Raw genomic sequence first — 27978 nt, 5'->3', positions numbered from 1 at the left:
GCCCAGGGCAGCTGAGAAGGATTGCAAAGGGAAAAAAAAAACATCCCAAGTGGAAACTTGGAGATGGACAAAGTGCAGTAGGGAAAGGAATAGTCAGATAGATGGTGCATGCAAGAAAGAAGACACTGAGTTGTTGCATTGGAACATCCTTATATGTGCAACAGGCATCTTGTTTTCACAGCAGATGGCAAATTCAGTATTCCTTGGCTTCAGCCCTTGGAAAAGGCATATTTGTTACAAAGCCACTTGATCCTTTGGGGATAGCAGCAGCCCCAGTTAAGGGGAGACAGGAATTTAAATGAAATGGGGTGCAAAAGGTGATCCACTGGTGAAAGATGCTGTTGTGGCAACTTGTCTGTTACTGTCTAGCTCGGTTTTTTTGAGGGCCTCGTAATATGGCAAATGTATTACTGCTGGTCTCCCTTGTTGCTTGTTCCCTTTCATGAAATTTTGGATGTTTTTGTTAATCAGAGCTCTCTCCTGTGTTTCCAAACACTGCTCATGTAAATCCTTTCTTTATTCTTTCTTCATTGTCACCGAACCCTTGGGTTCAGAAGAAAAATTTCTTTTTGTTAGATGGAACATCCTGAAGTTTGGGAGGTAAGGACTGTTGTGAACATAGAAGTTACTTGATCTTTCATCAGACCTGACTTTTGTCCTCTGGGTCTAACCCATAATTACACACATTGAAATCTCAGAGTAGACTAGAAGTCTTGCCTCTGTTGGTTTCAGTGACACTGTAAATAAAGTCACTGGTGGCAACACAGCGATTTGTCCTCTGTCACAGTGAATTAAGCTTTGGAGTCAGAGCTATCTGATTTTGATGTGTGCTGGGTATTGTTTATAGCTTGGCAGAACTTTCTGCAAAGTCAGTGAGCACTTTGTTTCCTAGAACACAAATTTATCAAACACTTACAGTGGCTGTCAGAGGAAATGTGTCCAAGTCTGAGTGGTGGCACGTGATGTATCTACAGTCGTTGATACTGCTTTTGAAGACCTGTTCGAATGTTAAGTAATGGGGTGGAAGAAATTGCACTTCAGAGTTGTTGGTTTTTCCTTACTACCGGACCCTCTGACTACTATCCTAAAGACATCAAATCTTTTCTTTTTCTTGTTTCAGAATACTGTTTAACTGGGTGTGCCTGAATGCATCAGCCTTTGGATGTGACCGTCTTCTCCTGAAACAGCCTTGTGATATCCTAGCTGCTTGTTCTCTTGGGGTAAGAAGAGAAATACACATGCAGAGACACAAGATTAAGAACATGCTTTGAGCAGAAGCAGAATGACAGAGAGGGCAAGCCACACTGGTGCCTTGGCTTGTATATTTTGGAAATAGTGAACCTGTTGTGGAGAGAGGGAATAAGCTATAAATCTGCCCACTGTAGATAAGACAAATTATGAGTTTAAGTTGCAGCAAGAGAAGTTTAGATGAGACATTAGTAAGTTATCTCCTGCATTAAGAATAGCTGATCACTGGAGTGGATTGCCCGAGGATCTTAGGAAGTTTCAGTCACTGGACAAGTTTAAGAGCAAGTTAGCAAAGCTCCATCAGATATGCTTTTAGGAGAACTGATCCTTCCATGTGGTGGGAAAGCGGACTAGATGCCTTCTGGATAGATGACAACCTGTTAATGGTTAGAAATTGGAGAATGTGAAATTCTTATCTTAACAACTTTAATCAAAACTGGTAAGGTAAAAGGCAAAGCTCGGTGTATGTGCAGAAGTTGCTGCCTGGTCTGATGATGAGCTTTGATGCAACAGCAATTAACTCTGGTCAGTGTCTTTGTTACCTGAATTGTGGTGGTGTTCCGGAGGGAAGCGTAAGATCATGAAAAAGGAGTTCAGTCATTGGCATGTAATGCAAACTTGTGATAAAAACAGGAGGTTATATCAATTCTGGTTCCTTTGTAGCAAGTTCCTGGGAGTTTGGGTCTCTTCTGTCTTCCAGGGAGGGGCTTTACTCTTACTCTCAGGTAGGTAATATGATCTGTTTTATTGTGACATGAGAACCCAGTGCTACAGATACAGGTGTACTGAGGGAATACATGAATATCATGTGGAACACGTTGACAGAAACCAATTTATTACTTTTCTTTTTTGTTTCCAGGGGCTGATGAGATGGTGGAGAGTTTAATTTTTCTTTTCTTGCTCTTCTGTTCCTGTTCGCCATTGTGTTTCTTTGTCCTGTCTTGACAGCAAACGCAGTAGGCTTTTTCTGTGTTTAAAAATGCTAGCTCACCAGCTGAGTCTTGAAATTATGTCCTGAAGATGGCTTATTTAGTTCCCTTGCATCTCCCTTCCCTAGCCTGGGCTCAGGCAATCTCTGAGCCATCGTGAGAGGAGCAGGGTTCAGGTGCTTCATCTTCCTTGGTCCAGTTAAGGATAGTGAGATGCCTGTCCTGTGTCTTAGGACTCCTGAAATTCAATGGGAAGTTCTTCAACCTTCTGTTGGAGTTTGTTTGGGATTAGTTTGGTTTCTCTAATATTTACCTTTCATCCTTAGTGTCAGCAAATACCGGTGTCTCCCCTGGAGTTATACTAGTGTCTTATTGTTTGTTATCATCTTCTGCTTAGCAGAGATAAGCTGTTGTGTCCCAGGGGTATAGGAACATGGAAGAAACTTTCAAATAGCTCTAAGAAATGCAGATGATGTCAAGAGAGAAATAAAGACATGCCTTTCTGAAGTCACCTTTGTGCATGATTTCTTTCTCTTTTTTTTTTTTTTTCCTCTTGAGCTTTTCAATTCCTGCATCTATCTGCTCAAATCTTGAAAGGAAAATGCATTCATAGAAAGATAAAATTTACTGTGTGCCCCCCGAATTTTTGATCTCACTCAATTAAATAAATCGAAGACCTTGCAGTTCACCTTGTTGCAAGGACAGTTAATAAGTTGAGGGGTTGAGCCAATGGAAGTGATGGTTTTCCAGCCTTCTGCTTTGTTGTTGTTATTTTTTATGATTCTGACCTTTCGGACTGGTCGGGGTAAGATTATTTGCAGAGAATACTCCGTAAGTATGCCTGTCAGGACCAGAGTTAACATTCAAGCATTGCTGCTTAGCAAAAGAAAACAATATGCCACAGTTCAATTTAGATTCCCCTGCAGGGTTGAAAATAATGACAAGGCTCACTTAACATGGCAGAGACGAGTCCTGCCACCTTTATGGGAGTGCTTGCATTCTGGTCCCACAGCATATTGCAGCTATGTGCCTGGTTAACTTGCTGGCTGTGCCCGAAATTTGGCATCTAGCATGTTGTGCCGGGGCTAACTTGGGGCAGAGGAACGCCGAGGTGCGTCTCCCAGCTAGCTCTCAGAGGTGCAAGCTCAGTTGACTATGTAGTCTTGATTTTTGCAACTGAAAATTCATTTTTCCTAATGCTGCACTCCTCGCTTACACCTACAAGCAAGGTTTTGTGGAGCTGCTCTAAGCTCTGTGGCCTTGCCCTCCGTGGCCTTGCCCTCCATGTGCAAGCTGGTGTACATTGCAAATGTTGCTCAAGAAAGTCCCAGTGTGTCCTGGTGCGTTGTGAGTAGCACCCTGTGGGTTGCTCATTGTGATCTTGAAGTGCTTTGGGAATCTCAGATTTTGGTGGGCAGCCGGTTGGGTTTTGCCTGCTGGGACTATTCATCAAAACAGATCCTACATGTCTCCCACCTAACATTTGCCACCAAGGAGGCTTGCAGTGTCCAGTAGCAAGAATCTTGCTTGTCTGTCAGAAAGTAGGCTGGTGATTATTGATGTTTCTGTGGTCCTGTCAGCAAAATTGTCTTCTGTGGGTGAGAGCAGCATGAGGAGTAAACTGGCAGCCAGCACCTGCTATTTAAGCATTAATGTGCAGTGTCTGAAAACCACACCAGTCCGTTGTGTAGAAATGGTCTCTCTATAGAGCCTGGTCATGGATGTAAATATAGTTTGTCAGAAGCATGTGGCTCTTCTGAGGTTATTTTTTCCTCCTTTCATAGATGAGAAAGTGAAGGTGTTGAAGAGCTCTTGCCCTACCCACAGGAAAGTGCACGGCACTGGAGCCCTGAGGTCTGATACCTGTAGGTTTGGCCAAAAAAAAAAGTGCTACATGTGGTGAAAACCAGCTTGCTCCTTTGTTCCCATCAACTGAGAAACCAGGCTTGGATGTGTGGTGAAATAATGGTGCAAAATGCAACGCAACTTGTGGACAGTCATGTGGCATCTCAGTGACAGATTCACTGCAGCAGCCTGGTGGCTCTGGGTCCAACTGCAACGCTCTAGCTCGCAGTGAAACAGATGGCTCTAGTTCCTTGTCAGCATTGGCTGAAAAGTTTAACAGTAAAATAAATAAATTAGTGTTGAGTCCCATCTTAAGATTCAAAAGCTGTTTCTCCAGCTCCTGTAAATAACTTAACCCTTTGCTGGATTTATCTGCCTTGCACATAAAACTAGAGATATTGGGAAAAATAGATGGCTACGTGTGGCAGAGCAGTACTTTTGCTGTGTGCTGCTGCACTCTTCCAATCCCAGGGTCCCTGCCATGAGTTGGGGAGAGATGTCCCCGCTCCCATGGATAGCTGCCATTCTCGAGGTGCCAAGGGGAAAAGCTCTGCAATATGCAAGAGTTTTGTGTGGCCCAGATGCTGACACTCTTTTTTTCTTATTCCAAAAACAAAAGGCAATTAGCAGCAGGGGTAATAGCCACCTTGAATTAAATTGTATGGAGGCATGAGAAGTAGCAGTGTATATTTGGAAATATCTATTGCATTTATATATTCCTCTTAAGAAACATGTTGGAGATGCCATATCCATAAATACTAATAAGGCTGTTTGATTCCAGTTTTCAGGTAAGATTAACATTTTATTGAGTATTATATCTGTCACATTCAATGCTTTAGTGTACCATCGTCTCAGGCTTATTAGCATAATTGCAGTGCTTAAGCAACAATAAAAAAATTCAACAGTAAAATAGCAGTTAGCACAGGCAATTTGTTATCAAAAGCTTTTACTTAAGGACAGCTTTTGAGCATATTTATTATCAAGTTAGGGCTATACATTATTTTTATTTAGAAAAACAAGAGGGAAACATTGTAGGATTTTTTTCTTTTTTTAATGGCTAAATCAGAAGGCTTGAAAATTGGTCACAGCCTTTTTCTCTGTTTCTTAAAAGTGCTCAGAAAATTTGCTTGGGGTGGGAAGATGAGATGATGAAACAAACCCAGGTCTGGAGCAGGGTCGTGATGCTAATAACGCAGCAGAACAATATCAGTAAGTCCTGATGCCATCTCGAGTGCTCTTCTAAAATCCCCTCACCATGTCCCAGGCTCTGAAGACACCATCCTCCCTCTCTGTAACTGATGGAACTGTCATCAGAGCAATGCAAGGACAGGGGTGGCCCAGCTTTGCACCCCAGTGGCGCGTGCAGACAAGGGGAGAGACTGGACAGGACCTGTGGGAAGATGGGACTTTGCTGTCAGTGCTGGTTGTTTTTGAGGTTGGAGCGGAGGAGTAGAGTGTGGCTTTGACAGCACTGCGCGCTCCCCCTGTTTCTGTTCTCCCTTTGGTGACATATAGGGGAACAGTCCTTTTCCAGAAAATCTGTAGTGGAGGTGTGAATATGCATGTGTTCGTGCACATGCACCTGCTTGTGCACATACATGCTTGTGTGCATGTACACACAGAAAATCCCTGTTGCCAGCATGGCAAAGTTTCATGTGTGTGTTTTAATTTTCAGAGAAAGGCATTTTGGGGGCAAATTTTCTGTGTGCACTTAAAATATGAAATTGGATCTCATAAATAAAGAAGTGAGTTTTAAACAGCACAAGAAGTCCTCGAAAGAAGAAGGTCCATCAAGAAAAGCACAAGCATTTGGCAAGAGGAAGACTACTGCTGTGATTGCTCAGTGGTAAATGCAGACCTGAATCTTTTGCAGTTCTCTGAGGCGATAGCTGACAGGAACATGCAATGTGTCATATTCATAGAGTGAAATGTGCCCCCTTTTGTGTATGATTCCTTTGTGGGTGGAGAGTGTTTTCAGACTTCTCTGTGGAGTTGGCTCCTCCACACCCTTCAGTTTCTGCTTGACTTCTTCAGATTGTCATCGTCTGTCCTTATTGTTCTTCAGACCTCTGTTCATGTTCCAGCATCCCTGTTCTCCTCCATGTCACTGAACCTTGGGATCTGTCTCCTCCTGTGTTTTCCTCATCCTCCCTTGTTCTGGGTGACCTCCTCTACCTTGTGCTGCTTTTTCAGAGGTCACTCTGCCATCTTCTTGATGGATGGCTAATGGTGGACGTGTCCCCCTCTGCCATTTCGGTGGTGCTCAACGCTCATGGTGAAGAGCTGCCACAGCCCTCGCAATGCCTTGATCGGGCTTGCAGCCTGGACAAGCAAGAGGGCTAAACTTATTTGGATTATTTTTCCTCCCAGTTTGACTGTTATCTAAGCTCACCCCATGAGGAGAAGTGAAGGTAGCACTGTACTAGGGCAGAAGCTCATGTTCATAGTGAAACAGGATGTGCAAGCAGGTTGTAAGAATTGGGAAGGGAGCACATGGAAACAGGTGAAACTAAACTGGGCACATATTAGAGAAGTGATGTACTTGTGGGGTCCTCTTCACAAACACCCTGTTCTTTGAATATGTGAAATTTGAACGGAGCTGGTTGTTTCAGATCCTGTTTTGTGTTGGTTTTTTGTGGTGGTTTTTTTTTTTTTGGGGGGGTGCAAAACCCATGTTATTCTCCAGAGATAAACTGTGTGTTTGATTCCTGGGTAGCCATGAGTATTGCGTTGGTACACAGCTCACTCTCATGAAACTGCCTAGTACCGCATGGTGTTTGTACTTTCTGTCAACTAGAGAGCTTGGTGATGTTCTTGGGAAGAAGCAATACACAGAAACCGACTGTGGAGAGCTAAATTTCCCGGGACCTTCGCTCATGGAAGTTTAGCTGTGATTTGAATTGCAGTTGAAATATCCGCTCTTCTGCCTCCATGGTCACCTCCAGGAACTTGGGACTTGTTGCTGCTCTCCCAAGAAGCAGCAGGTTCCTGCACAGTCCTGCAGGTCCCTACTACTGCTTCTTCTGGCTCTGCTCATCTGGGTTCAGTAGTGCCCAACACATCAGCTACTTGAGATGATCTGCTTGCATCTAGACTTGTAGCTAGGTAGTGGTGTGTGTCTTCTGCTGTGGCCAGGGAAGCACCCTCCTAGGTGCTGTGCACAGGCAGAGGGTTCCCACAACCACAGGAGAAGCTGGGGGACCAGAGAAGGTGCTTTCTTGGGGTATTGACATGATTGAGGGCATTTCCCATGTGGCATCTATGTGAGATCTATAGTTCTTCAGCAGCTTAGGTAGGAAGGGCCTTGCAGGTCTCTTGGGCAGCCCCTGGCTTGAAGCAGGGGTAGCATCAAGGTTGGATGAGGTTGCTCAGGGTTTGTCATGGCAGTGGTAGTCTGGTGTGATCTTGAGGGATGGTGATAGTGTGCGCCTTGGTCAAGAAGAGGAAACCTTTTGGGGGGGGCTTTGGAGACTGAAGTCTGGTGTCAAGGTAGTGGAGCAATGAGGTTTCTAGGAGAGGGTCTGTATGAACAGTGAGCCAAGAGCCAGAGTCTGCACTACAGTGGCACAGGTCCTGTATCGAACTTCCCTTGTGAAGCCTCTGCAGGACCAGTGCTGCTTGAAGCAGGCTGCCACCATAGCCACTGGGGAACCCATGTGTCTTGTGTTCATGATGGTTGGGGAGGGATGATGGGAGGAGAGGGTTGGTGGCTGGAGCCAAGGCCACGTGTGAACGTGTCTTCCTTGAGGAGGAAAGTGTCTCCATGTTTCTTGCAGGGGAAAAAAGTTGGCTGAAAGAATTTAGTACTGATAAATGCCATAAAAATACTTACGCTGGAATTTGTAAAGCATGGAATATCTGTTCTTGACAGTGCTTTGATCATGTTGTGAGGCTTTTAAAATGATACTTCCATGAAATAAGTGAGATCCTTATGGCTGCAGGATTCCTTTCAGTGCCCTTTTTTCATGGAGCAAAAAAGCAAATTTCACAGGGAACATTACATGACTTGAAACACATATTTTAATGGTTAATATCAACCAAACAATGTTTTATTAGGTGCTAGAAAAATGTTCCAGTTACGTACCCCAGGAAGCAAAGCATTCCCATTTGCTTTTAAGCTTATGGGAGCTGTACTTTGGGGGGGGTGGGGAGGGGAGAGAAAAAAAGTCAAAAATTCATTGCTTGTATATTACTGTATTCAAAACCAAAACAAACATGGTGAAATGAGCTTAAACATTTTGAAGTTGTTGTCAGAAAATGGCCTTTTTGGGTTTTGTTTCCAGGCAGACAAGCCGGGATCAGTGTGTTTTCTGAGGGACATGGCAGTGAACAATTGTGAGACACTGACAATTTACTTTCCTCGGTTGCACTGCTTTAGATTGAGTAAGTTTTTAGTCATCCGCTTTCCTCTGAGGGATCATCCTTTCCCCTTTCCTTGTTATTTTGGCAGGCTTCTGCCTGTTTCACTTCAAGCAGTTGCGTGTTTGCAGCTTATATGTTGTGATGATGGCTATCTCTGGTGTTTTAAGGAGTGCAGAGAGCTCTGATCGCAGGGCCTGGGTTCTTTGCAGCCCAACACCTGGCAGGAGGATTTCTGCCCCTCTGCCTTCCTGCTACATGCAGGGGAAAAAAAACTCCTGGGCTGTGTTTGCAGAAACAGCCTGTAGGAGCAGCAGGAAGGAGGGAGAAACTGAAGAGATGTGGAATGAGGGGGTCTCCTTCTCTGCCACATTCACGTGTACATACTTGGTGAATCCTTTCCTGCTGTTGCAGCCAGGAAGTCTGGCAGCTCCCAGCGGGATGCCAGGGCAGCCTCCTCGCTCCCATCTCCCCTTCCCTCCGCTGGATGGATGGATGGGCCCGGCTGCGGCCCCGGGGCTCTTCCCAGCAAGTGGTGCCTGGCGTGGTCCGTGGCTTCTTCATTTTAAAGACTTCCCAAGCTGTGAAAGGAGAGTGAGTTATGGTCATAAATAAGAGAGAAGGAATACACCTGTGCTTTCTAGTAAGGTTCTAGGTGTCAGGGGTTAATTTAATGAAAACTAAATTGTTTAATTAACTTCTGCAGTGCCCAACAGGTGAACAGGCAGCTTATTACTGTTACACATCCATTTATAGCAGTTTTCCTTCACTAACACCTGCGACTCAGTTCTGTTACATGCTTATGCTGTCTGTTAATTATTTACCAAGGATTTACAAGTACAGAGTGCAAATAAAATGCTTTTATGCTGAAGACTGTATTGCACACCCAAGATTCCTGGGATTTATGCCACTGTACTACCAGGTACAATCCCATCATCATCCCTGGGCTTCTGATGGAGTACTCCTCATGCATGCAGGAGCAAGAGGCAGCCACCTGCCTGCCAGACCTTGCACCCAGAGGGGCTGTGTTTGTAGAGAAGGGCTTGCTACACATATGGCTGTGGTGGATGAGGGGATCTGTGTCCTTTCGCTTCCTTGCAGATCGATTTTTGCCATTTTGATTGACTTCCTTCCCCCCTACAAAGGTTCTTTCTTCGTAAGTGATAGCAGAAGCAAACTCTAAAAAAACCCACTGTGTGATGTGCTTGAGTTTTTTTAAAAAGAGTAAAATAGTATAAAAGTCAAGTAGCAGATCAAGTTCTGACTCAGCTGGTAACGTGATCCTATGCTATTTCTGTAACATTTTTAGCTTATGACCAAATTTTTCTAATATTAGGACATTGCCATAGAAAGTGTGTCAGAGTCCCAGGCTGCCAGAATCTATCACGGTACAGAATATATACACTGCTGAGCAAGTGTGCAGGAGTAATCCAGTAAGTTCTTTGTTGTGGTTTTAAATTGCTGCAATTTTTTTTTTTTTGGTTCTTGATTCACTTAGCAAACATTGCCATGCAGAACAACATAGCTGATTTTTGTTTCTCACACAGTCAGGCACTGAACTCCTGTCCACCGCTGTGCCTCTTGCAGACTGGAGTTGCTTTACTGGTAGATTTTCAGTGGTGTAAATGGCTGTAAGTCAATTCAACATGTACTAACTATGTGGATTTTATGGAAGTTGAGAATCCGGTCATACAGCTCGTGGTTTTAGTAAGGAAGGAGTTCTGGAGATGGTCGTCCTGTTCTAGTCAGGCAAAAAAAGTACATGCAAAGTTTCTCTTAGTTCAAGGAAAACGTGTGTGAACAAATAAGCATCTGTGTTGCAGTACAAGAAAAAGCAATTACTGAGGAAATCTCAAAGTTTATGAGTAGGATTTTTTTTATAGGTTCGAACCTGCTGTGGTTTCAGAGTACCTAAGGACACTTAAAATAATGGAACTTCAGACGGTCCAGCCCAAACATGCATGACACACAGCAGCAAAGCAATCATTGTGTTTAGCAATACCAATCAGCCAGCTAATGCAACAGCTGGTCTGGGATTTTGCATTTAATTTTTGTCTGGGTAATAACGAGGAGCGCAGAGTTAATGATCTGTGTCCGGTTTCCCTCCAAAGTGCTTTATTTGCACTTTGTGGCTGCTTTTCATGGTTCTTTGCAGCAGCCCCAAAATGTCAACTGACCTGAAGAAATGGACAATGGATGCTTAAAAAATCCAAAAGAAAAGCTAGAAAGGATGTTGCTTTCTAGCTTTTCATGTGCACACCTTGTACTCAGACTCCTGTTGATTAAGTAACTAGCAAAACCTATTCACATGTACTCCAATTAAAATTTAATGAGGCAAGAGGATGTATTAATATATGCTGACTAATGTGGGAGGAATAGATTCCAGTAACTCGGCTCTACAGGCCCTTTGCTTTGCGTTCAGGACTCAGTTTACTAGAAAGCTCCTCGGCGGCTGCGGAGCTCCTCTGGCATGAACAACCATCGCAAGTCTGGTTGGTTCATGTGGTTATAGCAGAAGGCAATAATGACTTATACAGAAAATAACGTGGCTGTTCTGTAGGGCAGAGTCTTATCAATGAAGTCTGGTTTGGCTGATTGTAAGAGGTGAGGCAGGGCTCCTGCCCTAATGTGCTCCATTGGAAAAGGTCAGGGAGTCGCTGGATGTATGTGTAAATTCTGCCCTTGTATCAAAACTCTCATCAAGCAGCAGTTGGATGAATGGAGCAGCCTATAGCAAGAAGGCAATCCCTGTTGGCCCTGATTTTTAAGCAGGGAAGTTGGTGCTCAAGTGGAGGCTGTATAACAGCTCAGCCAGTGTCAGAAAATAGCCAGGCTTTTACTGCTTCTGCCTTCGCTGCAGGTTTACTGGGCAGTTGCTTTGGTATTGGCATTTCCAAAGGGATGTAGCGCCGCTTTGCAGAGCATTTCACTTCTAAAATATTGCTACCACCAGTGGGAAATGCACAAACATCTGCATGGGCAATGAAATGACCTGCCAGGAGCGGTGTGGACACTTCCTTACTTTCACACTGTCTGCATCTCTTCCCAAGTGTTTCCACCTCTCAGGCTGGCATCATCTTATAGCCAGGATGGGGGTTGGAGAAATGGTGAAAAAGAGCTTGTCTGCTCATTGCACAGTGACCTGCAGCTTCAGCTCTGTGTGGGGACTAATACCCCACCTCTGATAACGGTATATGGCAGCAGGGTGATGCTGCACAGCTATGTTAAATGGCATTTTTGGATAAGCAATGAAAGATCCTGCTGTATCCACTCTTAGTAATGGTTGGGCGACAGAACGGAAGTGCAATGGTGGAATTTGCCTTTGCTGCTGACCCTTGCATGACACGCAAGAGCTCCTCATCACCAGACCTTTGTTTTGCCTTATCCAGAATACAAAGCAGTGCTTCATCGGCATGGCTGGCTGTTTTCCTTCTGGCTTGACTCAGTGGCAGAACTGCAGCAAACTTTCATGAGGTATAGTAGGTTTTCCGGTTACCATCCGCTTCAATCCCCATTCCGTCCTGCAAAGGATTTCACTTGCTCTGCTGCAGTGAAGTGCTGAAGAAGCCTTCAAAGCGAGATGCAACTCTGGAGCTGAGATCTTGTGCTTCATTTTTGGCCTGGAAAGCTGCCCTTGGAACAGTAAGCATGAGATTTCTCTTAACCTTTTTTATGTGCCTTTCTGAAGAAATAGCTGGAAGGAGAAGACCTGTCAGTTGAGCTCTAAAAGAGAAACCTATTGGCTCTGAATACACTGGGGACATTATTTAAGGTCAGTTGATCTGTGAGAAGGCATGACTTATCTAACTCAGCCTAAGGTTAGTTATGCAACAGACGGGCTGTTCTTTGTTGTGAAGAACAACTTCAGTGTGTGCCTGTGAAAATCAAAGGTCTTGCTGAAGGCGTGTTGTGTTCTGGCTGGAAGCTATTGGGTGTTCTTCTCTAGTGATTTTTCCTTCTGTGGTGGATTATTGTTGCAGAAAGGTTTCCAGTGGAAAAGGCATTCAGCAGTTGTAGGCTGCAAAAGTTGAGCTGCTAGAAGCTGTGTACTTTGGTGGGTCCTGGTGCAGGACCATGTGCATATGGTATTGTTTCAGACCAGCCTTTACTTCCTTCTCTTCCCCACTGTACACCTCTGTGTCATAGACCACATCACTGGATTGTCCAGATGCCTACATAGGGCAGTATTTTTAAGGTAAACACTGAAGAGGGGTGTTTTCTGACTTATAAAGAATGAGACGTAACAATTTGCCATTTATATTGGTTTGAAATATGAGGTTTGCACTGTGTTGGCTGCATGGCACTGACATCTTTCTTGGAGAACATTTCTTCCCTTTGTCATCTTGTATTAAAACACACTGCCTGGCTGAAGTGCTGTTATCTTTCCAGAGAGATTCAGTATCACTCAGCAAATCAAAGAAAGGGGATTTCTCTTTAAAACTAGGATCAGTCTCCTATGCCTTGGGCGGGGGGGGGGGGGGGGGGAGTAGGAGTGAGAAGCTCTGGGTAGCCAGTTTTGGGTTGGAGCTTTTGTGCACAGAGAAGTATACTTTATCACTTGTGCAATGCTAATCATAATATTCAATAAGATTGCCTGATGTGCTTGTGGGCTGTTTTCTCTGTGCTTTTTTTTGTATGGTGTGTGTTGGGAGGTTTAGTATTTGCAGAATGAGGGTATTTTAACTAGCTTTGTGCAAATATTGGTCTTGCGTGGTTTGTTAGCTGTGCACTCCTGGGCAGAACTAGGGGATGATGAAAATAATCAAATATCTTGAGCACTTTAGGTAAGAGATGGAAAAATTAAACCTTAAAAGGAAATAACCAAGGCGTATAGTCATAAAATGTTTTTCCTAGATGCTGAATTTTGTATTTAGATGGCTTGGTGAAATCCAAATTTTCTGCAGTGGAAAGGTGGTGACTGTGATACGGTGTGGCAGTTTGGGTGCTTGGCGATCAAACTGGGACCAGCTGCAACAATCCCTGGTCAGGGTGCCTCAGAGATGATGATGTTCTGAGCTGATGGAGAGTGTTCGCATCTCCCTCGATGCAGCTTGGGACCTAAAGGGTTTTTCCTAGTTGCCTGTTGCTCTGGAAGTCTCTTGGCTGTCCAGCTCTGCTTTCCTGTCAGCTCCCTTTGAAGTATGCTAAGGCATTACAGTTAATGTGAGATTTCCTTTGCTTTACAAAATCAGACTCCACCTTCCCCCTTCTCAGCATCCAAAATGATTAGCAGTTTCTGTAAATCCAGGCCTATGGATTTTATGAGGACCCCTGACAGCCAGGGGTGATCATGTTCTCCCCTAGTGTTTCCTAAGTAGTAAGAAATCAATGCATCGGGGGGACTGTGCCTGACATCTATTAATTATGCTGTCCCCTTACGTCTAACATACCAGAAGAGGGTCTGAAAGGCAATCTCCTTTGCCCTGGCTAATTGAGAGAAAAAGAAATTGGTGCAAGTGGATGTAAACTGGTTCCTTTAAAAAAAAAAAACAAAATCAAAACCCCCAAAAAACAACAAAAAAAACCCCCAACACACACAAAAAAAACCAACCCCTCAAAAAAAACCCCAAAACAAACCCAAAAGGGAACATTTGTTTGGTACTTGCAAATGGAAGGAATAGTTGCAAACAAAAATAAAGCGTATGGTAGCATGAGATACTTGTCCGCAACAGACCCCGTAAATGGTCCCACCAGCCCTGCAGTGCCTCATGCTAAGTGCTTGGGAATAAAACATGTCCTGCTGTTAATGCTGCATCAAATGAAGGCATTGTGGTACATGCCCGGGGCAACGGGCTGGGGTCTAGTTACTGTTTTCTTCCCATATACCATAGATGAGATGATTTTGAAGCTTTACCATTCTGACTTCTGGAGCACGCATTAAGCTGAATATGACATCAGTGTTAAGAGTTGTGGCACTTGTGGTTATGGCTTTGGGATTCCTTATATTTACTTTCTAGGGAACTAAAATTCAAAGCAGCTTTTATGGCTGTCACGAGAATACTGTCAGTTTCGAAAGAGGTGGGTAAATGTGCATGACCTTTAACTAATAAGGCCATATCCTATTTTCTGTGTGTTTCCAATTAAAAGAAGTATGTTATGATTTTTTTTGTTAAATTATTAAAATAGGAAAGTTATTTAACTGCAAGACTACTTCTGGTTTTTCCCAAAATAAAGCTAGTGAGTTGTTGTCCAGGGGCAGAAGTTGTCATACAATTACTGTTATAAGCTGGAAGTCAAGATTTAATAATGGCATGTGCCATCTGCTGCTGGTGGTGGAAGAACAAGACGGAACCCTGGACTGCTGTAAGCACTTTTAATTTGCAACCTGCAGCGAGGCCGCAGGGCTTCACATCCTTCTGCGGAGGAGAGGACAGGATTCTCAGTTGCCACTGCTGATCCTTCAGAAGTCAGAAAACCTTTGCTGAGCTTTTGGGTTTTTAGCATTGTAAATCTCACATGCAATGTCTTGTCGTTGCTCAGCATGGCGAGTTGTGCCTTCAGAGTAAAATAAAGAAGAGTGTGCCAGACTTGACCCAGCTCTGCCTGAAGCTGGCTGCAAAGTCCCGGTTGTCACTGATGAGAGCTGGACCTGCTCTTTGGGAAGACCATGGCTAGTTTTCTCATGGGTTTTGATGGTGGCAGGAGGTGATGGGCATATTTGGCTGAGATGGAGGAGGGTGTCTCCCCGTGCAGCTTCTTAAAGGGCACATCCCTCCTTATTTTTCTGGATGTGTGTTGCAAAATAATTTTCTACCTTTGTTCCTAGTACTTGGGATTCTTTTCATGAGCTGTGGTGGATCTTTTGCTACCTTAGAAAAACAAACCATATTTTTCCACTTTTTAAAATGTGCTTTGCTAAACAGGTATTTTTGTCAAATTGCAGTTTCCTCCAAAACATTTTTCTTTATATAGAAAATGGGATTCCACCTCTCCTAGACCTTTGCTAACAGCTGTTCTGCTAGCTAAATGTCACTGAATTAAAAAGAAACAAAAATAAGAATATGATGTTTTTGGATAAAGATCTTAGTTGACCATTTTGGTCCGAGGTGGAAGAAATCCTCCTCTCTTTTGAATGTTGAGATATTCTGGGGATTACTACCCTGTTATTTAACCTTGCATAACATTGTAATACTGCAGCATTTCTGGAAAGCTGTTATACATGTATATAAACATACTCTGAGCTGGCTTTTGCCTTGCTCCCTCACCCAGAGAAGTGCCGGGGCACCTCTGTATGTCCCTTGGTAACTGAGCGTGCCGCTGGTTTTGGCAGCTCAGCTTTTGGAGCTGACCTGTAATGAAGTTGGTGCAATGGGATAGTTTCAGGTCAGGGTGTGTAGGAAAAGGGGACCTGTGCCAGCCTTTTTGAAGGTTGCTTTGATTTGGGCACAGTGAGGACTCCTGGGGTATTATCTGAGGATTAAGTGCAACACTAAACACTGGAGCTGGCTTGTCTAAGAAAGGGCAGTTTTTCAAAATATAATTTATAACCAACAGTTTACTGCCAGCTACAGTAATTAATATGGAACATGACGGGGCCCATCATTAATGTGCTTTGTTGTCTCAGCTTGCATTACTGCTGCTGGCAAGGCCAGCTTCTGAGGCTAATGAAGGACAGGGAAGAAAGAAATTTGTGCTGTTGTTAGCTGATGGTAATATTTCTCCAGGTCACACACTGTACTGTGCATTGCATCTGATCACAAATCTCAGCCAGACATATCTACCCAGTAAAAGCTGGTTTTCCAAGTTCTTGCTTAGAGAGGCAAGAATTACTGATTGTGCCAAGATCACTCAGAGTCGATGACAAATACCATTAATGTTGGAATAGGGGACGGGGGTGCGCAGGCTGGTCTGGAGGATGGGGACAAAACTTTTCACCTCAACTGCAGTGGTCCAAACCCTTCTTGGGTTATTGGTGAGGGAAGGCAGTTGGATCCAGTGGTGGTGGTTAGTGAACTTGTCTGAGGGAAGAAGAAAATGGAAGAGGCTTTTCCAACATTTTCTAATGGCCAACTGCTCAGATGAGGGCAACGGCTGGTGCTGCGCTGCTGATGGGAATCTCTGTTGGCGAAGAGTGTGTGGTTGGTTAGAGATAGGTCCCACTTCCTGATAGCCCATCTTCAGCTGCCTGAGAGCCATATGACTTAAGCAGAAGTTTTATTATCACACTAGTTTCCAGAGAGATGTTTGGAGCTGTTCCTAGCATTGGGTTAAGCTGCAGCAGCAGCGTGAGCTCCTGTTTGGTGTTTTGGTGAGGGATAGGCCAGCTGACAGCTCTCTTAAGGTGTTTAAGGAGTTCATGTTAAAGTAAACAAAGCTGTTCCAATGATCTGTTTGCTGTATCAAGTCTATCTTTGCCTATATTCCAAAGAAAGATCCCACAATGTCATCAAACTTTGGCAAACCTGCCTGGGCCTGGAGAGGCTTGGGCGAAGGGGGCGGTCATATCTCCTGTGTGGAGATAGCAGTGGGAAAACCAAGTGCTGCTGAAAATTTGGCACACTTGAGTTCCATGGTCACTGTGATGTGTTGTGACACGGATTTAGAAGAATATCTTTGTTTTAGCACCCAGCCTTCATTTAAACTTTTGGTCAAACAGCCCTTTCTGACCTACAGCTGCCCACAGAGGCAACACCTAAGTGAGGCACTTTTATAGCAGAGTGTGTTATATGTTAGTTTTATTGAGCATTGCCAAAACAGTGGAGAAGGATGTTTTAAAGTCCGTTGAGTTAGTCCAGGTTTAGCTACTGCCATTTCCTAATAGCATCAGGGCTTTCTTCAGGGAATCCAAAGGAACAAAACTAGAAGGTTTCAGCAGTTCAGCTCCAGCTAGAACCAAGTAAGCAATATTCTCACGGTTCTCTCTGTGTATCTCTTCTAAACATGTCCTTTTGGCATGTTTGATGATAAAATCAGACGTATCCACTTCCTATTAAGATCACAGAATCACATAATCCCAGGTTGGAAGGGACCTCAGGGATCATCTAGTCCAACCCTTCTAGGAAGAGCACAGTCTAGACAGGGTGGCCCAGCACCCTGTCCAGACGACTCTTAAAAGTGTCCAACATGGCTGAGTCAACCACTTCCCTGGGGAGATTATTCCAATGGTTGACTGTTCTCGCTGTGAAAAATTTCCCTCTTGTGTCCAATCGGAATCTCCCCAAGAGCAACTTGTGTCCATTCCCCCTTGTCCTCTCCATGTGACTCCTTGTAAAAAGGGAGTCTCCATCTTTGTAGCTACCCCTTAAGTACTGGTACAAGGTGATGAGATCCCCTCTAAGCCTCCTTTTCTCAAGGCTGAACAAACCCAGTTCTCCCAGCCTATCCTCATATGGCAGCTTCCCAGCCCTTTGATCATCTTGGCAGCCCTTCTCTGGACCCCTTCCAGCCTGTCCACATATTTTCTTTATAGTGGGGACCAGAACTGTACACAGTACTCCAGGTGTGGCCTGACAAGCGCTGAGTAGAGTGGGATGATGACTTCTTTATCTCTGCTGGTGATGCCCTTTTTGATGCAACCCAGCATCCTGTTGGCCTTCTTGGCCGCAGCAGCACACTGTTCACTCACGTTGAGCTTTCTGTCCACCAGGACTCCCAGGTCCCTTTCGACAGGGATTCTGTCCAGCCAGGTGGATCCGAGTCTGTGCTGCACTCCTGGATTATGTTTTCCCAGGTGCAAGACCATACACTTCTCATTGTTGAACTTCATAAGGTTCTTGTTGGCCCGCTCTTCCAGCCTATCCAGATCTTCCTGCAGAGCAGCTCTCCCTTCTGGAGTGTCTGTTTCCCCACTCAATTTGGTGTCATCTGCAAACTTCATCAGGCTACACTTGATGCCGTTATCCAGATCGCTTATGAAGATGTTGAATAACATTGGGCCTGATATCGATTCCTGGGGGACTCCACTTGTGACAGGTGGCCACTTTAAAAAAGAGCTATTTACCACCACCCTTTGGGTGCGGCCTGTCAGCCAGTTCCCCACCCACTGCACAGACCAGTTATCTTGGCCATAACACATTAATTTCTCCAGGAGGAGGCCCTGGGGGACCGTATCAAAGGCCTTGGAGAAGTCCAGGTAGACAATGTCCACCGCCTGCCCCATGTCAACCAGGCAAGTCACTTTGTCATAGAAGGCCACCACGTTTGTCAAGCACGATCTGCCCTTAGTGAAGCCATGTTGGCTTTTCTCAATCAGGTGCTTCATTTGACTTGTGAATGGCCCTCAGGAGATTTGTTCCATAACTTCCCCAGGGATTGAAATAAGGCTGATGGGCTTATAGTTACCTGGATCCTCCCTCGAGCCTTTCTTGTAGATGGGTAACATTTGCCTTCCTCCAGGAACATTTGCCACTTAAATTCCATGGCCTTGGCTGTAATGGTTTTTGCTGTGTGCCCTCAGTCATCCCTGTTGCTGGCTGTAATGGGTGATGTGCCTTGTGGGGGATTATATACACCCATCATGGCCTTTTTTAGATCACAGTGCTTGACCTCCTTACTTATTCCATATAGAAGCCTCTCGAACATTGGCTAATCCCACCAGGGTTTATGCAGACTGTCTGAAAGCCAAGTCCTCCCTGGATGGGTGCAAGATGCATCAAGGAGTTTGAACATTTGTGTCCTGGCTTGCCTGAATTAATCTTAGTTGAAGCAGCTGGATGACTGGGTAATGCAGTGTTATGCCATCAGTGTTAAATTAATGTCAGATAGGGCATGATGATTTTTGTGACTGTTAAGAATATATGTGTGCAAACTATAAGGCTGGTCGAGAGAGGTGCAGAACAGGGAAATTGCTGAGAAGTGGAGACCCCTTAGCTATTTCTGCTTTGAACTTCGTAGGTTCAGGCTCCTGAGCTGACCAGATGAGTCGCCACAGGGTTGAAAACTTTGCTGTTGGTGATTTACTTTTCTTCTTCAGAGATATTTAGTATTCAGGTGGGGTTTTTTTTGAGATTATTATTGTTGGATTGATGTTTGAGTTTTAGCAGAAGGTGAATTCTCTCTTGGGACCTTCAGTATATTTGACAGAGATGGATTTCTGAGAGCCACAGGGACGGCACAGTCAAGGATTGTGGAGCAGGGCACGTGGCCAGAAACAGCTATCTGGAAAATGAACATTTCTGTCTAAAATATCAGTGCTCTCATCTGTTGTAGAGCGTCAAAATCCTATAAATGGCATGGTTTGGTTTGATGCCGGAGCCGGAAGATTACCCGTCTCCAGTAGTTTCAATGTCTTTCCCGTTTGGAGGGTTCTTAAGAAATTTTTGCTAGAATTAGATTCATGGTCTGCAGTGGGGGGGTGGGGTGGGAAGTTCTAAATATTTTGAATACTTTTGAAAATAGTAATAACCAAACATAATGAATACCACAATAGTGATGTGTAAAAAATGGTTCAAATGTCACTCAGTAATCTTTACCCACTGCGTGTAGTGCCTTGGGACCCACAGCATGGATTGCAACTGAATTCTAGTTGCTTTTCCAAACACAGAGTCAATCAGTCCTTTTCCCCACAGAAAAGCTTGTGTTTGTTGCTTCATGTGCCTGTATACATAGGCAGAGTGTTATGTTACCAAGTAGACTTTGTAACACTAATGCTGTCTTCTGTGATTTCGTGCTGTATTAGTGAGGAGTGTATTGTCAGCAAGCTTTCCAGTATTTGTAAAAGGTCTACCCGGGGTAATAAAATCTTGTTGTTGGGAAAATTGGTCTAATTTTGAGATTGAGAGGTGTGAGAATAAAAGTTGCTTTACTGTAAATTGTAGGTAGATAACAACAGAAACTCAAATATTAGAAGAAACTGGGTATCGCACAAACCACACACTTTCACATCACTAAAACAAGAGCTCTGCTCACACAGAAACATGAACCTCTTTGCAAACCACAGAAAGTAAAAGGGAGCACTCCTGTTTCATTATTGATCTAATTGCTCTTTTCTTGATATGAGAATAGATATGAAATGCTCTTGAATATTCCAGCATGCACAAAAAATACCATCGCTTTTGGAAACTTTTAAAGGTGCAACGCATGCTGATAAGTAGAAAGGCCATTTAATGCTGAGAGTTACAACTACCTATCTAATGTCACCTATTTGTTCTTCTGGAACTAAATATATTATAGCTTTGATAAGAGCTTTCCACTCAGGAGTGATATTAAATGTGGAGCCTAGCCCATATTTTCCTGTGACTAGTAAGTTTTGGAAGATCAGTTGGTGCGATCTTTTAAGTCCTGCTTTAAGAAAAAGATCCTCTGAAGATTGGGTGTTTTGGGGAACCTCTGCGTTGGACTCTTCCAAAGCTTGCTTCCAACCCAAATTGCTCTGCAGTTCTTTGTGGTCTTTGCCTTTATCTGTAATCTCTTTTCTTTGGTTTACAATCCTATTTAAGATGAAGTTTCCCGAGTAACCTGTAAGTTTGGGCCTGTGGGACTTGTGCAAAATGTGTGTGGTTAAAACCTTGCCATGTTTGCGTGTGAGAACAAACATGCATACGAATGAGGTTCCTGGATCGATCCAGTGAAGGCTGGACGCGTTTCAAAGATTTGAGAGTCTAGCGAGGCGTGCCTTTCTGTGGGGGAACTGTGAAGGTGAGTGTCAGTCTGTGCTCACCTCCGTGTTTTACAACACACTTCCATTTATGATCTCCACCAGCTTTGCTGCTCTGCCTGCTCCTGCCAGCAATTGCACCTCCTACGCTTCTGCCGGGCTGAGCAGATTCTGGAGTCAGGCAAGCTCTCTGTGCTGGCTGCAGGCAATGCCAGGTCTCTGCCTAAGCTCTTCCTGAGGCTTCAGGCAGAGCTGGGGGAAGGGTCTCGTTGCTTCTCTTTGGGTTTTGCTACGGGCTTGTTCCAGTGACATCAGGCACCTTCTCTCTCCCTTGGTTTCAGCAATTTCCCTCTCCTGTGGTTCCTACAACTTAATAAGCACCTGAATTTGGGACTCTCAGCTAAAACTGTGCAGTGGCTGTTTTCTTGTAGTAGGTAGTTCATCCTAAATACCCAAGGGTGAGAGAGAAGCAAGATGCAACCTTTAATAAAATGTTTTTGAAGCAGTTTAGTTTCTTTTAAGAACTAATTTTCACTCCCTAAAGTTTCCAGCACTTCAAAATGGTCTAGAGAATTGCAGAAAAGGTCACTTCCAGCAGTAACTAATAATAAGAGATGGAGAGGAAGAATGACTTCTCTTGATAGCTTGTTCTTAAGACATCTCAATGACTTGTTTGATGAATCAGCAATGAATTTTTGCCCAAATCCCCTGGCAATTCACTTTCCCTGTAAATCATGTTCAGCACATTGTAACTTTCCTTTCTTGTTTATTGATTTGTTGATTATTCTCCCTCCCCAGGAAAACCAAATTAATTACTTCTGTTTAAATCAAGATGAGGGTGAGTCTCCAGCTGGCTGCATGGTTGGAGAGAGGTCATTTCTACAGGGACAGGGCTTGGTAGTAGTTGTCCAAATTGTATCACCATCCATATTCCTTCTAAGGGCATTTTCCCTTGAATTGTCATGCAGTCCCAAGGCACTGAAGAGAAACTTGCACAAACGCATACAAAAGTCAGTGTCTCAGAAACGCTAGGAACTTGCTGGCTTTAGTTCTCTGTTGCTTGGCCAGTAGGAGAGGAAGCTGGCTTTTGGTTTAGGCAGATCAGGCCAAACCCTGATTTGTTTGTATTTGTGCACCAGGTTTTGTTTTGTTTGTTTCTGGAATGTAGCTGCATATAGAACACAACGTAGGAAAAGATTAAGTAAGCTTCTTTCAGAAAAGCTTTATCAGATATTTGCCAAAAAAAAAAGAAAAAAAATGATGATGGTTTTGTTCATTGTTTCCTCAGAGCTCGGAAAACTGTTCTTATGAGTCAAGGTGAATTGTTGTTGTGTTTGTAGGATTAAATAGCTGTTTCAAAGATGCAGGTAAATATTCTGCAAGCTTCCAGATGCTGCCAGGAGGAGAAGTAAATGTTAGCTCTGGAAATGTGCAGATTACTTGCTCAGGGCCTCTTCCTGAAGGATTTCTGTACGTCTTGTTTCTTGGTATTTTGGTAGCATGTGAAAAGCCTAAGTGGGTTGAGTTTCCGTTGACCAATGCTATAACAACAGGCCATGACTATCTCCAGTGAGGTGACACCATGGACCATGGTCACAGTAGGTGGATGGGAAGAGTGAAGGGACAAAGGGGAGAGGATGAAAATGGTGCTTCTGTCAGTGTTTCGGCAAAGCTGGTGACAGGCAAGACCCGCTTTCTGAAGCAGTGTTGAATAGTAATGCTTTGCTTTCTTCCAAGACTGTTCCTAGTAGTGGTTGAATTTTACTGTGCCTGCTTGATGGGAGCTGGGGAGAGGAGAAGTGATTTACCCTGAACTCTGTGTGAAGATAGCAGCTGAACCAGGGGCAGGAAATCCTAATCCCTCAGTCCTGTGGATGATAAGAAATTCATTTGTAATCCCCAGGCAGGTTCAGATGTTTTAATCCTCTACCTTGCCACTGTTTTCTGTAACCTTTTGAACCAGAAGCTGGAGAGCACCAGCATACGGAGATTTGATTTCCATCCTTTTTACAGCTGGTTGCTTTTAAGTGTAACAACATGTGTGCCTGGTGTTCAGGTGCTCAACCCACATAATGCCATTTTGAATCATATGAATCAAAATTAATCCAATTTCCAGGAGTGTGGTCCGGTCCCCACCAAAGGATCATGCCTTCCTAAACCCTCAGTTTTGCTTGATGATGTTCTTCCTTTCATCATCCATTATGGCATGGTGCTGAGCTGAGTACCCACCTAGAGATGACCACGTTTCTGTGGCAGATGAACTGGTTCCTGCCTCTTTGAACTTGTAAGGCACTTTGGGATCCTCTAGGACGGAAAGTGTTGTTTGTTTGTCTGAGCCAGTATTTTTACCATGCTTTACTTCCATTGCTCCTGTTAGATGTGTTGGTTTTCATTATACCTTCAGATAAGGCTCATGCGGAATAGGCTTCTGTTGTGTTTTCTCACCAGAGGAGTGATTCATATTCAAATGGAAATGTTGTATTGCTCTAAGCCAACCTTCTCCCCATGTGCTAATGGTAGGAGAGGGAGATGCAGGCGTGGACTGAGTAGGATTATTTTTCTTCTACTGCATTGAGAAACTTTTGAAAAGGCTTTTTAGGAAGGCACGGGGACTTAACTGCCTCGCATGGGAGAATCCTGGTCTTGCATGTTTTAAGAACACAAGATGAGCCAGAATCTCATCACTTGTCTGTTTAGGCTGCAGAGCCATATGCTACCAGCAATATTGTCCAAAACGAAAGACAAGAAAGAGAGACTTTACTATCCCTTTTGAGATTTTTTTTTTTGTTTGGGTTTTTTTTGTCATCTTTGTTAATGTGGTCCTATGTTTTCTCTTTCTTAAAAAGTAGTGTCATGAATAAAGTTGCTTGCACTTGTCTTGAGGCAGTGACTCTGCAGGCACTTTCTGCAGTACAGCCGGGGGCATCAGCTCATGATCTCTGCTGCTGCCTGATGCTTTCTTCAAAGGAACTGGTTGCCACCCACAGAAGAGGAGAGCTACACAGTCTAGCACACATTTCTGACCTTGTTAGAAATGGATGCTGGCTAGTCCAGTCTAAACTTGCTCAAGAAACTGTATCACAAGTACTCTAAAATAGAGAGAATGGATGCTGAGATTCCAGCTGGCAGTTCATGTGTATTCAGAGCTGTGTTGCTCTGTCACCTACAGCTCAAAGTGAACGTCAATGTAGATCTCATGGAGCCTACTGCCTGTCCCATAAACACCCAGACTGAGATAATAGTGTATTTAATGGAAATCTATAAAATTTGGGTGAGTATCCTCATCTTAATTAAAATGACCTTAACTAATGGAGCCTACTCAGGAGGAGATTTGCCGTGTTTTAAACTCACAGCTCAGCTCAGTCTGTTTGCTTTGGTGGTTCTTCCAGGTTGGACTTGGCTGTGTGAAATGATCCTTTACCACTTGCCCTTTTCATTCCCACAGACTTTGTGAAACTGGCTGAATGTTCCTAAGGTGCCATGAGGTTTTTAGATAAATGTGATATATGAAGAGACATTGATGCTTTTAGCAGCACCTGAGGAGCCACTGAGCCTTGGAAGATCTGTTGACTTTAATGGAATATCCATGGCTGTCCTTTGTGTTGCTTTGACAGTTCAATTAGAGGAACAGGCTGAAGGCATTGCGAGGATCAAAAATATTCTGCATTTTTGCTGGCATAAATTTAGTATTTCCGAGGAGGAGGTAAAAAGAGAGACATTGACAGGTCTTTGTAGCTGCTTGTAGGTTCGTTCACCACTGGAGAGCTGGTGAGACAAATGTGAGACCTTGGTTACACGTCACCTAAATACTTTCTGACTTAAAAGCGTTTGAGCTGGAATCACTTGCAATTAGCATGGGCTTGGCAGAAACTGGCACTACTGGTATTTGCACAGAAACCGTTTGCAGAGTCCAGTTGTGCCATGAGGAAAACTGCCGTTAGCAAGTAGCGCAAGCATAGTCTTCAGGTGGTGTCTGTGCAGTAACTGCTCTTATAGCAGCTAGGTCCTTGGTGGCACAGTAGCAACTCTAAAACTTAGAGCATAGCTGTCTCCTGTATCTGGTCGCTCTCACCCAAACATTATGGTCTTTAACCTATTTATCGTCATAGCCACCCATTTTTTAGGCAGCTTTTGGTGTCTGGGAGCTTTTAGCTACATTGCTTGTGAGGACCTAGGCCTGTGCATGGTCCAGGAAGATGTGACCATTGCTGTGCTCTTCATAGTCTTCTTGGATGAGGCAGTTTCCACTACAGTTGACTGTTGTCAGGCTGATGCAGAGTGAAACCTGTTGTAAACTCAAACGACCCATCTGGGATCAATTGCCCAAATGACACAATAAATTATATATATGAGTTTGTTAAATTAACTAAATAATGGGGACCAGAGGGCACCTGCTGCTCCCCCCCAACCTGTGTTGCTGCTTGGAGATTGGGCAAGGTGTCTCCTGCCTGCTTGATGGAGCCTGGGAGCTTGTGAGTGGGTGGCGTGGGAACTGGGGACAACTGAGGATTTGTACAGGGAGGCAGAGTTGCTCCCTGGGGCAGAAAAATAAATGTATGATTCTTGGCCCTAGAACGAAGAAAGCAAGACGCTATGGACTTGTTGCAACCCGTGCAGTCTCTGAATGTTTTCTTCTTGTCAGATGCTGCTGTCCCATAAGTAATTTTATTGCCAAAGGGCAGGGAATGAACTAATGAAGTGGGAGAGAGGGCTACTTATTGCAGGGCCATGTGTTGTGAAAATCAGTGCACCAAATGTACAATTCTTCACTTTCTGCTCTTGCAGTGTTTATCTGTATGATTTGGGCAGGGAGAAGGAGTGGTGGTACAGGAGGTACATCTGTCTCATCCAGGAGAAAGCGCATGTTCAGATGAGAAGGCATTATGCATACGGTGCCTGCAATTAGCCCTTAAAATAGCACAGTCCACATCTTAGTAATGTATTGAGTATACCTTGATAAGAAACAGTCTGACTGAAGTATTGAGCTTATTGTAGTGGATCTGCTGTGACTCATCAGGAAACTGAAAGTCTTGAGACAAAACTCGCCCCCCCTTCAGCCTTTTTGGAAGAGACGGGAATTAGTCTTAGACGGGAAGTAATTAATTGTTCTGTGATTGTCATAAATAGGTACCAAACAACAAGCTCGCACTGAAGTATTTATAACCTAAGCCCTGTCTTGTGAGTCCTGCTATCAAGAGCCTCCATCAGACAGAGATAGTGAAAAAGAAGGGTCTCTGGAATGAGCAGCACTTCCACCTACATGCGTTTAAGTGATACAGGATGGAGGTGAGCTGGTAGGCTGCATGCTGTAATAAGCCATTTGCTAGGATAATGGCTGCAGGCTACAAATGCCATTTCTACTTAGTTGGTCTGTTCAATGCAAACATTAAAAGAGGAAAAAAAACTTCTGCCTCAGTAAAGCCTATAATGCTCTTAATGCCTGGTGTACTTCATGAATATTAATTCAGCTGATGTCGCAATACCCTACGGAGGCAGATGGCATGCGCACCGCAGCCGCCTTCATCTGCCTGGGAAACTGAGGCGGTGGGAAGGACTTTAATTGTTTGAGGCTTCTGGTTCTAGACTGGAGCAAAATCCTGGGCAACGGCCTAGCTTGCCTGTCAGCAGGATGGAGCTGTCTTTCAGTCCTTGGCAGGAGTGTGGGAATTCTGAATTTCAGGGACTAATCCCATAAATTTAGGGTTTCCTTTGGAGAGATTTGCTGCCTGCTGTTGCGGACAGCACTGCCCTGCGTATTGGAGTCACAGAGGGCACATTGGCACAACTGGCAGAGGTGGATTGTGAGGGGATGAATATGTGCAGGAATATCTCTAATTTAGTGAGTAGCTATAGCCATTATGTATCTGTCATTGGGATATTGCTGGAAATCCAGATGTTGGGAAAAGAAAGAAGAGAATCAAGATGATCGAATACCTGTTTAAAAAAATCCAATGCCCAAGGAAAAGGAGCTTGATGGCTTTGTGTTTGTCTGCAGTGAAGTCATGGCAACGGAGCAGTCATTTAGCAAAATTAACTGTTTCTCTATCTTACAAAGAAAATCAAATGAAAATGATGCAAAGGAACATCCTTTTATCTCAATCAAATGAGTCCATTTGTGCCAAAGCAAAGGAGTCATTCTGGGGAGTTTGCTCCAGAGAGCATGTACTTTATTAGGACAGAATGTAATAGTTGTCCCAAAGCCATAACCGTAAGAGCCTGGTGCCCTAGGCAAGTACTTTTAGTAACAGGAAAACCAAAGTTTGGTTCCTGCACCCATATGTTGTTGAAATACACACTTTGGAGCATGATTTTTAGCTCTCAGTTGTTTAGGATTTCAGCTCAGTTAAGCTCTGGATACAGCTTTCAGAAGGGCTATAATCTCTTTGAAGTTCCCTATGGGTAATGCTTAGTTTCAGAATTATTTAGGAACCTAGGGATGAAATGCTGATGCTGCTTCTTCACTCTGGGTATACCCAAATATTTGTAAAAAAAAAAAAAAAGCCCAGTTGCCTTTAAGTCCCTTTGGCTTTAATTGAGACATAGGCTTCTTTGTGCCCAAGACTCCTTTTTAGCTCCTAACCTTAGTAGTATTTGAAATAATTCTCACACAAACCCCGGAAATAACATCTTTGTGCTACTTCTGTTTTGATGTTCACTGCCCATCTCTGTGCATAGACCATTTTGTGAAGCAGTACATGTGGGTGAACCACATGGTGACTGTATTGGTAGGCATGAAAGCTCATTTTACATCACCAAGAATCTCATATTTGGAATTCAGAAATTGTTCATCTTGGTGATGAGTGGGGGCAAGCTCTAGGGAAAATATAATAAACTCAGATGTGCTGCTTGAGGCACCTGGAAAGTGGCATTTCTCTTAAGTAGTGTTCTCCAACCAGATTGAATTTTACTTTGTGGCTCTCCTGGAGATGGTTTTAGGCAATGCCTTATGGTTTCCATGAAAGCGTCTGACAGCAGAGTTACAGAGCTTTTATCTGTATGAAGGAGTGAAACAGTTTGGGGGAAATTTTTAAGGATTATTCAAACTTGATGTGGTTTGTGTTA

General features: G+C 43.9%; 1 protein-coding gene across 10 annotated transcripts in view; it reads left to right on the top strand.

Moving 5' to 3' along the window:
• LPP (LIM domain containing preferred translocation partner in lipoma) overlaps positions 1-27978 on the top strand; it is a 341524-nt gene that overhangs the window by 71641 nt on the left and 241905 nt on the right. For all 10 annotated transcript variants that reach the window (XM_075098979.1, XM_075098982.1, XM_075098978.1 and 7 more), the window contains one exon: positions 1121-1220. The gene's annotated coding sequence lies outside the window, so the exon portion shown is untranslated. The remainder of the gene's footprint in view (positions 1-1120; positions 1221-27978) is intronic.

The sequence above is a fragment of the Phalacrocorax aristotelis genome, chromosome 7 (assembly GCF_949628215.1).
Source record: "Phalacrocorax aristotelis chromosome 7, bGulAri2.1, whole genome shotgun sequence".
Taxonomy (NCBI): Eukaryota; Metazoa; Chordata; class Aves; order Suliformes; family Phalacrocoracidae; genus Phalacrocorax; species Phalacrocorax aristotelis.
Note: the sequence above shows the minus strand (reverse complement) of the source record. Positions and strands in the feature narration are given on the sequence as shown.